General features: G+C 46.2%; 1 pseudogene; it reads right to left on the reverse strand.

Moving 5' to 3' along the window:
• Positions 1 to 13,631, reverse strand: part of LOC142760535 (sorting nexin-6-like) — a 49,476-nt pseudogene extending 35,845 nt beyond the window's left edge.
• Positions 13,632 to 16,198: the final 2,567 nt, after the last annotated feature.

Raw genomic sequence — 16,198 nt, forward strand, 5'->3', positions numbered from 1 at the left:
CAGTTTAACGCTCTGTCTCGCATTGACTACGTGTTGGGATCTCCCGCCATTTTCTCAAGCATGGCTTCTATAGAGCACTTGCCCAGAGGGGTGTCGGATCATAGCCCGATTCTTTTACAGTTACATCAACGTGCGGAGGGAAGGAGGGGAGCTCTTAAGATACACCCATTTTGGTTGCAATTGTTTACGGGAAGTGACAGAATACCTGACCAACTAGATGTCTTTTTAGGAGCGCATTCACAAGAACAAAATAGTGCACTGGTGTGGGATACATTGAAGGCGTATCTGAGAGGGTGCTTGAGATCCTCTATTTCCTATGTTAAACGCTCCTCAGCCAGACAAGAAATGGATTTAGCACAACAATTGTAATGGCCGGAAGGAGGTGAAGGGAAAGTGAGCCCTAATCTACCCACCGCCCTGTCCCTGCCTACTTGCAACGACTCGCCCTAGGCGACGAGGTACAACTGGGCGGCGGTCCCTACGCTGTCTAAGTGCACAGGAAAACAAACAGGGAACATGCAAGGGAAGGGGCAGTAGCCACGGAACGCCACGAGGAAACGGAGCGGCGAACGGACAGTCAGGACCAGGACGAAGTGAGTACACCCAAGCGGGCAAGGAGACAGAAGCAAGCCAGGGGCAAAGCAAAGCAGGTCAAGCAGAACTGCAGCAAGGCAGAAGCACGGCAGAAGCAGGCTGGAGCAAGCAGCAGTGGGGCCAGGAATCCAAAAGAATTACAAGCACTGAGGGAGAGAACAGGGCAGGTAATAAAGGACAGGGGGCGGAGCTAACTCCGACAGACCAGGCCGCGATAGGCTCTCCCACTCCTGAGCCTGCCACCCTGGTTGGTGGGAGATGGTGTCAGTCAAACAGGTCTGGCCTCAGGTGTGGATTGATTAATCCCAGGAGTATACCTAGATGAAGTACCTGGCAGATCCCTAACAGTACTCCCCCTTTTATGAGGGGCCACCGGACCCTTACTAAGGGGACCCGGTTTAGTGGGGAAGAGAAGGTGGAACCTCCTGATCAATACCCCAGCGTGAACATCACGGGCAGGTACCCAAGTCCTCTCCTCCGGCCCGTATCCTCTCCAATGGACCAGGTACTGGAGGGAGCCCTGGACCATCCTACTGTCCATAATCTTGGCCACCTCGAATTCCACCCCCTCAGGGGTGAGAACGGGAACAGGAGGTATCCTCGAGGGGGACCAGGATGGGGAGCAGCGTTTAAGGAGGGAGGCATGGAAGACGTCATGTATGCGAAATGATGGGGGGAGCTCCAGACGGAAGGATACAGGGTTGAGGACTTCAATGATCTTATAAGGTCCAATAAATCGGGGAGCAAACTTCCTGGACGGGACCTTAAGGCGCAAGTTCCTGGACGACAACCAGACCAAATCCCCGACGACAAACCGGGGGTTAGCAGAACGTCTACTATCCGCCTGAATCTTTTGTGCGCTCTGGGACGCCTCTAGGTTCTTCTGAACCTGGGCCCAGACGGTGCACAGTTCCCGATGAACATCCTCTACCTCAGGATTATTGGAACAACCAGGGGAGACGGAGGAGAATCTTGGGTTAAACCCGAAATTACAGAAAAACGGGGAGACCCCTGACGAGTTACTGACCCGGTTATTCAAGGAAAATTCAGCAAGGGGAAGGAATGAGACCCAATCGAATTGACAGTCAGAGATGAAACACCTTAAATATTGTTCCAGGGATTGGTTGGTCCTTTCCGTTTGGCCATTAGTTTCGGGATGGAAGGCGGAGGAGAAGGACAGATCAATCTCCAACTTTTTACAAAAAGCTCTCCAAAATAAGGAAACAAATTGTACCCCTCTGTCAGAAACGATATTGACTGGGGCCCCATGGAGACGCAGGATGTGTTTCACAAACAAAGAAGCTAACGTCTTGGCGTTAGGTAGCTTCTTAAGGGGCACAAAGTGGCACATCTTGCTGAAGCGGTCGACTACCACCCACACCACCGACTTGCCCTGAGATGGAGGCAAATCGGTGATAAAATCCATGGAGATATGGGTCCAAGGTCTCTGGGGAATGGGCAAGGAACGTAGTAGGCCCGCAGGTCGGGACCTAGGGGTTTTGGACCTAGCGCAAACCTCACAAGCGGCGACGTAAGCCCTAACGTCTTTAGGCAACCCAGGCCACCAATAGTTTCTGGTAATGAGGTGTTTGGTGCCCAAGATGCCAGGATGACCAGATAGAGCGGAGTCATGGTTTTCCCTGAGTACCCTCAGCCGGTATTGCAGGGGAACAAACAGTTTGTCCCCAGGGACGTTCCCGGGAGCTGCACCCTGATCAGCCGCGATATCAGAAGCTAAATCAGAATCCGTGGCAGAGACGATTATACCAGGGGGTAAAATACAAGCAGGATCCTTCTCAGGAGGATTGGCCATGAAACTACGTGACAGAGCATCAGCCTTAATATTCTTGGACCCAGCCCTATAGGTAACCAAGAAATTAAATCTGGTAAAGAATAGTGCCCACCGAGCTTGTCTAGGATTAAGCCTCCGGGCCGATTCTAGGAAAACCAGATTCTTGTGATCCGTAAGGACCGTTACCTGGTGTCTGGCCCCCTCCAGGAAGTGCCGCCACTCCTCAAAAGCCCATTTAATGGCTAGAAGTTCGCGGTTGCCAATATCATAGTTACTCTCCGTGGGCGAAAACTTCCTAGAGAAGTAAGCACAGGGGCGGAGATGGGTGAGGGAGCTGGTACCCTGGGACAAGACGGCCCCCACTCCCACCTCGGAAGCGTCAACCTCCACAATAAATGGCTCCTCTTGGTTGGGCTGAATCAGCACGGGGGCCGAGATAAAGCACTTCTTGAGGGTCTCAAAGGCCTGGACGGCCTCAGGGGGCCAATGGAGGACATCAGCACCCTTGCGGGTAAGGTCCGTAAGAGGCTTAGCGACGACCGAGAAGTTGGCAATAAATCTCCTGTAATAGTTGGCGAACCCTAAAAAACACTGTAACGCCTTAAGGGAGGCAGGTTGGACCCATTCCGCCACAGCCTGAACCTTGGCAGGGTCCATGCGGAATTCATGAGGAGTGAGGATTTGCCCTAAAAATGGTATCTCCTGTACCCCAAAGACACATTTTTCAGTCTTAGCAAACAGATTATTCTCCCGAAGGACCTGGAGCACCTTCCTGACATGCTCCACGTGGGAGGACCAGTCCTTGGAAAACACCAGTATGTCATCAAGGTACACAACAAGAAAATTACCCAGGTACTCTCTCAGGATTTCATTAATAAAATTCTGGAAGACAGCAGGGGCATTACACAACCCAAAGGGCATGACCAGGTATTCGAAATGACCCTCGGGTGTGTTGAACGCAGTTTTCCACTCATCCCCCTCTTTGATGCGGATAAGGTTATATGCCCCACGTAGATCGAACTTAGAAAACCATTGGGCTCCCTGAACCTGATTAAAAAGATCCGGAATCAAAGGAAGTGGGTACTGGTTCCTTACGGTGACCTTATTCAGGTTACGATAATCAATGCACGGCCTAAGACCACCATCCTTCTTCCCCACGAAGAAGAAGCCAGCACCTACAGGAGAAGTCGAGGGGCGAATGAAACCCTTGGCCAGGCATTCTTGGATATATTCCCTCATAGCTTTACGTTCAGGACATGAAAGATTAAATATCCTCCCCTTAGGAAGCTTGGCACCAGGCACCAAATCGATAGCGCAATCGTAATCTCTATGGGGGGGCAACACCTCGGAGGCCTCCTTAGAAAACACATCGGCGAAGTCCTGAACAAACTCAGGAAGCGTGTTTACCTCCTCCCGGGGAGAAATAGAGTTAACAGAAAGACATGACATAAGACATTCATTACCCCATTTGGTGAGATCCCCAGTATTCCAATCAAACGTGGGATTATGCAACTGCAACCAGGGAAGGCCTAAAACCAGATCAGACGATAATCCCTGCATCACCAGTACAGAGCACTGCTCCAAATGCATGGAGCCAACAAGGAGTTCAAAAACAGGAGTATGCTGAGTAAAATAACCATTAGCAAGGGGAGTTGAGTCGATTCCTACTACAGGGATAGGATAAGGTAAATCAATACAAGGCATCTTTAGAGACATAGCAAATTCCGCAGACATGATATTAGCAGATGACCCTGAATCCACGAAAGCACTGCCCGTGGCAGCCCGGCCAGCAAACGAGACCTGAAAGGGAAGCAAAATTTTATTGCGTTTCACATTAACGGGAAATACCTGTGCGCCCAAGTGACCTCCCCGATGATCACTTAGGCGCGGAAGTTTTCCGGCTTCTTATTCTTGCGCCTGGGACAGGTGTTCAGTAGATGCTTGTCGTCCCCACAGTAGAAGCAGAGACCATTCATTCTGCGAAACTCCCTACGTTGTCGAGGGGACATGGAGGCCCCGAGTTGCATAGGTACCTCCGAGTCCTCCGTGGAGGGGCGAGGAGACGGGACCTCGGGGGGGATCGCAGAAAAGTCAGAGGGGAGCACACTGAAGCGTTCTAGCTGACGTTCCCTGAGACGTCGGTCAAGTCGTACTGCTAGGGCCATAACCTGGTCAAGGGAGTCAGACGAGGGGTAGCTAACCAGCAGATCCTTCAGGGCGTCAGATAATCCTAACCTAAACTGGCACCTTAGGGCCGGATCGTTCCACTGAGAAGCTACGCACCACTTCCTAAAATCAGAACAGTATTCCTCAACCGGTCTCCTACCCTGACGTAAGGTCACCAGCTGACTCTCGGCTAAGGCAGTCCTGTCAGTCTCGTCGTAAATGAGTCCGAGGGCAGAGAAAAAACGATCAACAGAGGAAAGTTCAGGGGCGTCAGGAGCCAAGGAGAAGGCCCACTCTTGGGGCCCTTCCTGGAGTCGGGATATGATGATACCCACCCGCTGGTTCTCGGAACCTGAGGAGTGGGGCTTTAGGCGGAAATACAGTCTGCAACTCTCCCGGAAGGAGAGAAACGTCTTACGGTCCCCTGAGAACCGGTCAGGTAACTTGAGGTCGGGTTCTAGAGGTGAGGTGAGGGGTACTACTAAAGCAGCGTCACCCTGATTGACCCTTTGGGCCAGGGCCTGGACCTGTAGGGAGAGGCCCTGCATCTGCTGGGCCAGGGTCTCAAGGGGGTCCATGATAGCGTCAGCGTAGGAGAAATGGTAGACTAGGTAAGGGCTTGTAATTATGTAATGGCCGGAAGGAGGTGAAGGGAAAGTGAGCCCTAATCTACCCACCGCCCTGTCCCTGCCTACTTGCAACGACTCGCCCTAGGCGACGAGGTACAACTGGGCGGCGGTCCCTACGCTGTCTAAGTGCACAGGAAAACAAACAGGGAACATGCAAGGGAAGGGGCAGTAGCCACGGAACGCCACGAGGAAACGGAGCGGCGAACGGACAGTCAGGACCAGGACGAAGTGAGTACACCCAAGCGGGCAAGGAGACAGAAGCAAGCCAGGGGCAAAGCAAAGCAGGTCAAGCAGAACTGCAGCAAGGCAGAAGCACGGCAGAAGCAGGCTGGAGCAAGCAGCAGTGGGGCCAGGAATCCAAAAGAATTACAAGCACTGAGGGAGAGAACAGGGCAGGTAATAAAGGACAGGGGGCGGAGCTAACTCCGACAGACCAGGCCGCGATAGGCTCTCCCACTCCTGAGCCTGCCACCCTGGTTGGTGGGAGATGGTGTCAGTCGAACAGGTCTGGCCTCAGGTGTGGATTGATTAATCCCAGGAGTATACCTAGATGAAGTACCTGGCAGATCCCTAACAACAATGCAGGGGTTTAGAGGATACTTTCGTACGGGACCCATCCCAGGTTAACAGAGAAGCGTGGCTGGCAGCGGGCAGACAATACTTGCTTCTAGTCAAGGAAAAGGCAGCAAGAAGGATACTCTTCTCTAAACAATCCTTTTTTGAGCACGGTAATCAATCGAGTAAGCTGCTTGCACAAATAGCGAAACAGAATACCATGTCCCCTCCAGTGCTACGTATATCCCAACCAAACCAGGGTACGGCTACTACGCCATTAGACATACTGAATAGATTTGCAGATTTTTATGGGGAGCTCTACACTTCGCAGGCACAGTATTCGATGGAGGAATTGAACTTCTATTTAGATGGGGCAAACTTCCCAGGGTTGTCAGAGGAGAATAGAATAAAGTTAGAGGCCCCTTTCTCGGTACAGGAGATTGAAGAATGCTTAGCCTCCATGACAAAAGGGAAGGCGTCAGGTCCGGATGGTCTCCCTCTAGAGGTGTATATTAAATATGCAGATACTCTAAATCCCCAGTTATTAACTGTATTTGAGGACGCCTTTCAGAAGGGTGAATTACCAGTCTCGATGAAAGATGCCACTATAGTTGTCATTTTGAAACCAGGGAAAAATTCAGAGGAATGTGAGTCGTACCGCCCGATATCCCTACTCAATGTGGATTATAAAATTCTAACCAAACTTTTAGCTAATAGACTTAGTGGCGCTATCACAGATATTATTCATCCGGACCAATTCGGTTTTATCCCAGGCAAATCAACATCGGATAATATCCGCAGAGCTCAGGTGGTGACCCAGATAGGGTGGTGGGAGCAGCAGGACTGGGCATTGGCCTCGTTGGACGCGGCTAAGGCCTTTGATTCAGTAGAGTGGCCTTATTTGTTTGAGGTCCTTCGCAGATTTGGTTTCGGCGAGAGATTCCTTAAATGGATTAAAATCCTATACAAAGATCCGAAAGCATCGGTGTTGGTCAATGGGATATTGTCTCCCTCCTTTTGTCTCCATAGAGGCACGAGGCAGGGATGCCCCCTGTCCCCTCTTCTGTTTGCAGTGGCCATTGAGCCCCTGGCTATCCGCATCCGTCTAGATGCGGCTTTTCAGGGTATCCGCATAGGACCACGGGAGGATCGGATCGGTCTTTATGCCGATGACATGATTTTGTATATGGCTAATCCAAACGCCTCCTTACCAAGAGCAATGACAATACTGGAAGAGTTTGGATGGTTCTCAGGCCTATATATCAATTGGAGTAAGTCATTCCTTATGCCCCTTAGACCCGATAACGGTGGGTGGGATACGGAATTCCAGGGCCTGCAGGTGGTTTCCTGTTTTAAATACTTAGGGGTCCATATAGTTAGGGATAGTGGCGCTTCATATGATCTAAATATATATCCCCTGTTGACATATCTGAGAGATAAATTTGCTGTCTGGAAGGCGCTCCCTATATCGACAGCAGGAAGAATAAATTTAATTAAGATGATAGTGCTGCCCAAAATGTTATATCTCCTAGAACATGCGGACACCCTGGTCCCTAAACGATTTTTCAATCTGGTAAGCTCCTTATTTTCCTCCTTTGTATGGGGGGAGAGTCGCCCCAAGCTTAAACTTAGCACGCTCCAACGCCCCAAGGAACAGGCGGGGGCTGCTCTACCTGACGTGTTCTTGTATTACTTGGCAGGCCAATTAAGATATATTAAGGCATGGGTGGCTGAGGAACCAATGCCTAATGCAGAACTCCACTTGGCCCACTTTCTTAGGATCCCCTCTTTGTGGCCCATACTTGAGCCACATGGGTATAGCCCTAGGCATTCCTTGCCAATAATTAAACTAGCCAGGCAGGTCTGGTCACATGTTAAGAAAGTTCTGGAATGGGAGGACATAGTTGCAGAGCTGCCACTTTGGTCTCATCAGGGTCTGTCTCATTTTAGGGGGATGCAGGATTCTGATTTTTGGATTGAAGTAGGTATAACGCAGGTGCAAAACCTGATAGATGACGAGGGGCATATGATATCAGCCAGAGAGATACAGGATACATTCCGGGTTCCTGAGAGAGATGCATTCCGTTGTGTACAGATTAGGCATGCTTTACAATCCCAGTTCAGGGAAGATCAGAGATCCATTTCTTCACTTCCACTCATTGGTATTCTGAGAACACAGGGACCAAGGGGGATGGTATCTGCCCTTTATACTTACCTTCTGTCGCAGAGGGTCGCTCACGCTGAGATGTCGGTTGAGGTTGGATGGAGGGGTCTTATTCCCACACTATCCAGTGAGGACTGGGGGGAGGCCATGGGATCACATCTCTTGGTCTCGCCTGCAGCGAACAATAAATTGACGCAATTGTACATCATACACAGATGTTATATTACCCCTATCAGATTATATCGGATGGGAAGGGCATCTAGCACACGATGCCCTAGATGCTCTCAAGACCAGGCTGGCTTTGATCACATGATGTGGTTATGCCCAGTCATAGCCAACTTCTGGAAAGAAGTGACGCAAATACTATCCTCAATTATGACTAACCCGATTCCATGTGAACCAGGTCTCTGCTTATTGGGGCTATTGGGAGAGAGGACACGGACACACTATGAGGGTATCTTCCTGCGAGAAGCCCTGTTCTTAGCCAGAAAAGCGATAGCCATCCGATGGATGGGGGACACTTTTCCGGATACATCACAATGGAAAAGCCTGGTCAATGCTATTCTCCCATATGAAAATATAGTATATAAACATAGAGGATGTCAATATAAATTCTTGAAAATCTGAGGAGAGTGGTGCTCCTCACCTCTTGCATCTTTCAGCGTGGGCGACCTTAGAGAATCCTTACCACTTCAAGTAGGAGGGATCTGAGATCTACTTGACCAGGTATTTAATACCCTAGGTGTGAGAATGGAGCTTTGATCTGGTAAATAACTGCGACCTGTATATCTACAAAATCACAAATAAGTGAGACACTGACCTGCCTGCGTGCAGTGAATATTTGGAGTCTCCTGTGACTCGCCTTCATGTATAAAAGTAAATTGCAAACTCTTGTTTCTAATGTGTATTCATGGTATGCAGGAAAGTTAATGTTAATGTCACTATTTTGTTTCCATTTGCTGAAGATTTTTGTATGTACTTTTACAATAAACCGAGTTTAAAAAAATAAATTTTAGGCGTTATGGAATTGATCCAGTGAGATCCAAATTTACCCCATACAAGAGAACAACCAGGCAGTGACCATTTGCTAAATTTTCAGACTGAGGCCCCATGCACACGAACGTAAAAATGCCCACAATTACGGCACGTTTTTATCGGCCCGTGGACTTCTATTGGCCATGGGTACCTCCCCATATGCTTACGGGAAGGTGCCCGTGCCGTTGAAAAATATAGAACATGTCCTATTTCAGGCCGTAATTACGGCAACGGCCGAAAACGTGCCTGTAAATACGGGTGGAATACTGGTGACACCGGACCCGTATTTACGGGCACGGATCCGTAAATACTGGTGCAATACGGGTCGGATACGTGTGACCAAGGACCCGTATTTACACCAGTATTGACGGGAAGGAAAAAATAAGTTTGTGTGCATGAGGCCTAAGCCTGATCAGAATAGCATAACAGGCAGCACGGCATAACAAAGCCTATCGCTATTACACTCTGCGGTCAAGTGAAATCACAATGAATGGCATGTAAACCACAAGGAATTACATTATTTCCAATCACTTATATAGCACCATCATATTTTGCAGCACTGTACAGAGGTTATCATAAACATCAGTACCTGTCCCCAATGGGGGGCCTCCAACTGGAAAACCCGAGAGGAAAAAATAGGGAGACGATACAAACTTCATGCAGAGGTTCTTAGGATATGTAGCCAGTCTGATTGACAGGTGTCAGACTGCTGTAAATCCTGCCCAAAAACTAGAAGTGGCACAGGAAAATGTTGTGCCACATCAGGCTGGTTTATTTTTTTTTTTTAATCATTGCATCTATAGTTTAACCCCTATATACCAAGGTATTTTAAACCTTAATGACCGAGCAATTTTTTACGTTTTTCCATAGTCGCATTCAAAGAGCTATACGTTTTTATTTTTCTGTCAACATAGCTGTATGAGGACTTTTTTTGTGGGACAAGTTGTATTTTTTTTTTTAATAGCACCATTTTGGGGTACATATATTTTAGATGAACTTTTTTAGAGGGGTACTGAAAAAAATAAAAAAAAAAACCCAGAAATGTCGCCATTCTTTTTTCCGTCTTAACCCCTTAATGACCGGGCCATTTTGCACGTTAATGACCAAGGATTATTTTTTGTTTTTTCATGGTCGCATTCCAAGAGTCGTAACTTTTTTTTTATTCCGTCGACATAGCCGTATAAGGGCTTGTTTTTTGCGGGACGAGTTGTATTTTGTAATTGTACCATTTTTAGATGCTTATAACATATTGATTAACTTTTATTAACTTTATTTTAGGAGAGAATTGAAAATAAGCAGCTATTCCAGCATTGATTTTCACGTTATAAATTTACGCCGTTTACTATGCAGCGTAAATAACATGCTAACTTTATTCTATGGGTCGGCACGATTACGGGGATACCAAATATGTAGAGGTTTTATATGTTTTTCCTACGTTTGCACAATAAAAACCCTTTTAGAAAAAAATTACTTGTTTTTGCATCGCCGCATTTCAAGAGCCGTAACGTTTTTATTTTTCCGTCTATGTGGTCATATGTGGGCTTGATTTTTGCGGGCCAATGTGTAGTTTTCATTAGTACTATTTTGGGGTACATAGGACTTATAGATTAACTTTTATTTTATTTTTTATGGGGGGAATGGGAGAAAAGAGAGAATTTTGCCGTTGTTTTTTGCGTTTTCTTTGGACGCCGTTCATCCGGCGGTTTAATTAATGTGTTCATTTTATTGGTCTAGTCGTTACGATCGCGGGGATACCATATATGTGTATGTGTGATTTGTTTTGACAGTTTTACTAAATAAAACCACTTTTTGGACCAAAAAAGTAGTTTTATTTGACTTTGACTGTAATTTTTTATTTTTTTATTTTTTACAAACTTTATTTAACTGATTGTCATTTTTTTTTAAGTCCCATCAGGACACTTCACTATGCGATCTGTTGATCGCATATATAATGCTTTGGTATACTTAGTATACCGAAGCATTATTGCCTGTCAGTGTAAAACTGACAGGCAACCTATTAGGTCATGCCTCTGGCATCGCCTAACAGGCAGATGCTGAAGACAGATCTGGGGGTCTTTGTTAGACCCCCGGCTGTCATGGAAACCCGACGGCGACCCGCGATTTGTTTGCGGGGGCGCCGATCGGGTGACAGAGGGAGCTCCCTCCCTCTATCAAACACATTAGATGCCGCTGTCACTATTGACAGCGGCATTTAATGGGTTAAACTGCCGGAATCGGAGCGCGCTTCGATTCCGGCAGTTGCAGCAGGAGCCAGGCTGTGTAGAACAGCCGTGCTCCTGCTGCTGATCGCGTGGGTACACTGGCAGTACCCGCGCGATCACAGGACGGATATATCCGTCCTCCTGCGCGAACTAGCAGCTGCTGAGGACGGATATATCCGTCCTTCGGCGTTAAGGAGTTAATTCCACGCTGTTTACCGTGTGGTATAAATATTATTCAGCGGGTTGTTACAATTGCCGCGATACAAAACGTAGTTTTTTTTTTTAATGTTTTCGTAGTTTTACACAGTAAAAACACTTTTCTCTAAATTATTTTTGTGTCGTCATTTTAAGAGACACAACTTCTCTTTTTTGACCGATGCAGCTGTATAGGGGCTTTTTTTTTTTTGCGGGACAACTTGTACTCCAAACTGGTACCAATAAAAACGACATGTGGCTATTCGATCAAAAAAATGTGGTAAAGTGAAGGTAGGATGAACAGAAAACCGCAATTCTGGCATGTTTTTCGTTTTATTTTTTACGGCGTTCACTGTGCGGATTAAATAATGTAATCGTTTTATAGTTGGGTTGGTTACGGACGTGGCGATACCAAATATGAGTAACTTTTTAATATTTTTCATAAGGATCTTGTAAGGGGAAAAAGTGAATTCAATTTGTTTTTACTTGGGACTTATTGATTTCAAACTTTAACGTTAAACTTATTTTTAGTCCCACTAGGAGACTTTATGGTGCGATCTCTTGATCGCTTATATACTACATTGAAAAACGTCTCTATTGCAGTGTATTATTGCCTTTCCATGTAAAACTGACAGGCATCTGTTAGGACATGCCTCTGGCATAGCCTAACAGTCAATCACTAAAGGCAGACCTGGGGCCTTAGTTAGGCTCCCAGGCTGCCATAAAAGCAATCGGCACCCAGCGATGCACACGTGGAGCCAGTGGGGTGTGAGGGAGCTCCCTCCCTCTAAAACCACTCTGATGTGGCGCTAGCTATTAAGCACCACATCCGAGGGGTTAAATATGATCGGGGACCAATGCTAGTGGTCTCCGATCGTTGCCCTGAAGCCCGAGGCTGTTAGCAACAGCCATGGCTTCAGGAGAACTCTGCACAATGCGGGAAAAGTTCTTCTGAAGTGCCACCTTTTCACGTCGGCACTCCAGAAGAACTACCCCAAACGGCCGGTCATTAAGGGGTATCTCTAGAATCCACAGGATTGTTTTGAATTTTCTAATCACTGAGGGTCCTACCACTGGGACCCCCACAAATCGTGAGTACCGGAGTCCTGAACACGTTGTTCCTCCTCACTGCTTGACTGCAGTGAGGACATTGAATGGAGCAGTGGTCAAGCATGCGTGCTGACGCTCCATTCAAAGTTTGGGAATGAGCGCTCAGCTGTTTCAGTAACTCATCTGTACACTGTATGTAGTGAACATGCTGCTCTGCTTAATGTACAGGGTAGCTATATACAGATAATGCTGAGTATTTATACGGGTTGCGGCTGACACGTGAAGTGCTCATCGCTGTCAATCAGAACCGTGGGGCGTGCAGTAAGGAGGATCGGAAAGATCAGGACCCCTGTTCTCTCTATCAGTTGAGGTCCCAGCAGATCAGAAAATGACCCAGCCTGTGGATAGGTGATTTTTTTTTTGTTCTTGGAAAACCCCAATAGGGTATGTTCACACTGCTTATTTTCAGCCGTGTTTCAGGCCATAAACGCCCAGAAAAACGGCTGAAAATACCGGGGCTGAACACCTCCAAACATCTGCCCACTGATTTCAGTGGGAAAAACGCCCTGTCACGTGCATGTCACTTCTTAAGATGTTTTTCATGGTCTCAATAGAAAACCAGGTGCAAAAAAAGCCAAAAAAAAAAATACATCAAAAAACGCTTTAAAGACGGCTGAAATTCAGGAGCCGTTTTCGATTGAAAACGGCTCCGTATTTTACAGCCATTATTTGTTTGCCATGTGAACATACCCTTAATGATCAACTATAGGACTGAACAGAAAAAGGCAAAAAAAAGTATTTTTGTAGCGCTACCACCATTATGTTCTAGCAATTGGTGGAAGTCAAAGCAATCAGACACTGCTAGTACATCCTAGCGATATACCAATGATGTCTGTTAAGACAGCCCCTTTAAGTGACGTACTTGGTCTAGAACTTACATCTGAGATATGACAGTATGCAACTTACATCTTGATTGTACTCCAAAAAGACATGAAAATTTAAATCTTTTCTAAGAATAGGATGGGCTGCCACACGACACAGGAACACCATGCATTGCCACAGTTTTCTTGAAAATAGCCAGATACTCTCAGCAAACAAAAGACATCATGGTTAATATATAAATCAATGCAGCTACTAAATCTATTAATGAATTAATGGAACCATCTGATCATAGAGATGCATATGCTCACTTGCAATTCCTTCAAGGTTCTGCTGCCAGTAAGTACCATACTTGAGAACTCTTAACCCCTTCCCCCTGCTTGCATTCTGGGCCCTAGTGACCAAGCAATTTTTTAAGTTTTCCATCGTCGCATTCGAAGAGATATAACTTATATTTGCGTCGACATAGCTGTATAAGATCTCGTTTTTTGCGGGACAAGTTGTATTTTTTGATAGCACCATTTTGGGGTGCATAGAATTTGTTGATTAAACGTATTAACTTTTTTTCGGGGGGGGGGGTAGAAGAAAACCTGAAATTTTGCACGATATCTTTATTCAGCGGGTTGGTACGATTGCAGCGATACGAAATTTGTATCGATTTTGTATGTTTTACTACTTACACAGTAAAAAAACTTTATTCCAAAATTTGTTTTTGTGTCTCCATATTTGAAGAGCCATAACTTTTTTATTGTTCCGCCGATGCAGTTGTATGGTGGCTTGTTTCTGCGGGACGACTTGTAGTTTTTATTGGTACCATTTTTGGAGTAGATGCGACTTTTTGATCACTTCAGGATTCACAGAAAAAAACAATTTTTACATTGTTTTTTATTTCATTTTTTACGGCGTTCAGTGCGGGTTAAATAATGTAATAGCTTTATAGTCGGGGTCGTTACGGACGTGGCGATACTAAATATGTGTAACTTTTTTCCTTTATTTTTTTTTTTAATAGTAAAGCATTTTGTAAGGGTTGGTTTTTCATTTTTTTTTATTAACTTTATTAAACTTTTTTTTTTACTTGTCCTACTACGGGACTTTAATATGCGATCATCCGATCGCTTTTATAATACACTGCAATACTTTTGTATTGCAGTTTAAAACGGACAGGCATCTTCTAGGTCATGCCTCTGGCATGACCTACCAGGCATTCATTACAGGCAGACCTAGGTGCCTTTATTAGGCCCCCCGGCTGCCATAGAAGACACAGACACTGGGCGATCTTATTGCCGGTTGTCTGTGGGATGAGAGGGAGCTCCTTCCCTCTCTCCAAAACCACTCAGATGTGGTGCACGCTATTTAGCACCGCATCTGAGGGGTTAAACGGGCGAGATCGATACGAATATCGATCTCACACGTTCGAGTAGGGATGTCCCCAGCCCTCAGCTACTTCTGGTAGCTGAGAGCATGGAGATTTGACAGCTCCCTGCTCGGTTTACTTATCCTGATGCAGCACAGTGAAACGACTATTGCATCAGAATAAAGCCCACTAATGACCGCCGTGAAAAGGCTAATCGGCTGTCATTAAGGGGTTAAGATGCTATAGAAGTAAAACTTGTTCCCCAATCCGCTGAACATTCCAAAGCTTTTTTGATAGTTCTTGTTGGGAAAAGGGGCATCGAAGAATGGATATTTCAAACAATGGAAAACTGATGGCAAATAGTTTGAATCTTGTATCTGTGCACCAACAGGTAGTTTTCTTTGAGGATCGTAAGGTAAACGATATGATCCTGGTTTTACCATTATAAAGCAAAAAGTGTTCACCAATGGAGTAGATTACATTTGAACTATTACGGATAATTGTTAAAAAGGGTAGATTTCTAAGATAAGTTTTTTGTTAGAAATAGGGCCACTCATGTCTCTGTCTGGGTATTGCAGCTCAGCAACATTTAAATAAATGAGCCTGAGCCGCAATACCAGAAGTGGCCAGCTTCAGACTAGTCAGTTTTTGGAAAACCCCTTTACCTCAGTCTTCTGCAAGCAGTCCGAATGCAAGGCTGTGATCACATCAGACTTCAGGCTAATGGCCACAAACTTGGAGCTACGGAAACATTGTAGCTCACTGCTAAGTGGTTTCCGTAACTCCCATTTATTGCACATTTTTAACAATTACAACAGTCCAGAAATAGGACCCCCCCACGAACGGTCAACCATACACCATAAAGGAAAATGAACGTATACATTTGGCATACAGAAAAATCACCACGCAGGGCAGGAACATATGTTTTACTTCCGCTAGCAGATATAATCTACATGCCATACACACATCCGTAGCAGAGGATATCATAACCCACTCTCCACCCAAGTAAGTATTACCCCATTGACACAGACCCAAATCAAATATTCAAGAATTGATTTACCTCCAAATCCCAACAGCCCCACCCCCTAGCAGTCCGGAACTTGTTAACCCATCACTATGTAACCATGGCAACCAGTGTTTGTCAAACCTGGCAGATGCTCCTCTTAAGAAATATCGCCTTTTCATCAATGAGCAACTGGTTCACGCTATCTACAAACTCCTGAACCTTTGGGGGAGAAGCATGAATCCAACCCTGTGTTATGAGTTTCCAGGGCACATACAGTATTCTTCCCACTGCCAGTTTCCCATTAGAGTCCAAAGGCAGACAGTCTACAAAACCTAAGAGACATACCTTTGGATCCCTAGACAGATAGAGAACACCTTCCCCACAATTGCAAGTAGGCCAGACCAGTATATATCAAGTTGCGGGCAATCCCACAGCATATGGAGGAGGTCGGCAGGCACCAAACCACATCTTGGACATGTAGCATCAGGCCGAATTCCCATCCGATGTAAAACCTCTGGCATTTTATACACCCGGTGGAGTATATAGAGCTGTGAGAG

This window comes from Rhinoderma darwinii, chromosome 4 (genome assembly GCF_050947455.1).
Source record: "Rhinoderma darwinii isolate aRhiDar2 chromosome 4, aRhiDar2.hap1, whole genome shotgun sequence".
NCBI classification, from domain to species: Eukaryota; Metazoa; Chordata; class Amphibia; order Anura; family Rhinodermatidae; genus Rhinoderma; species Rhinoderma darwinii.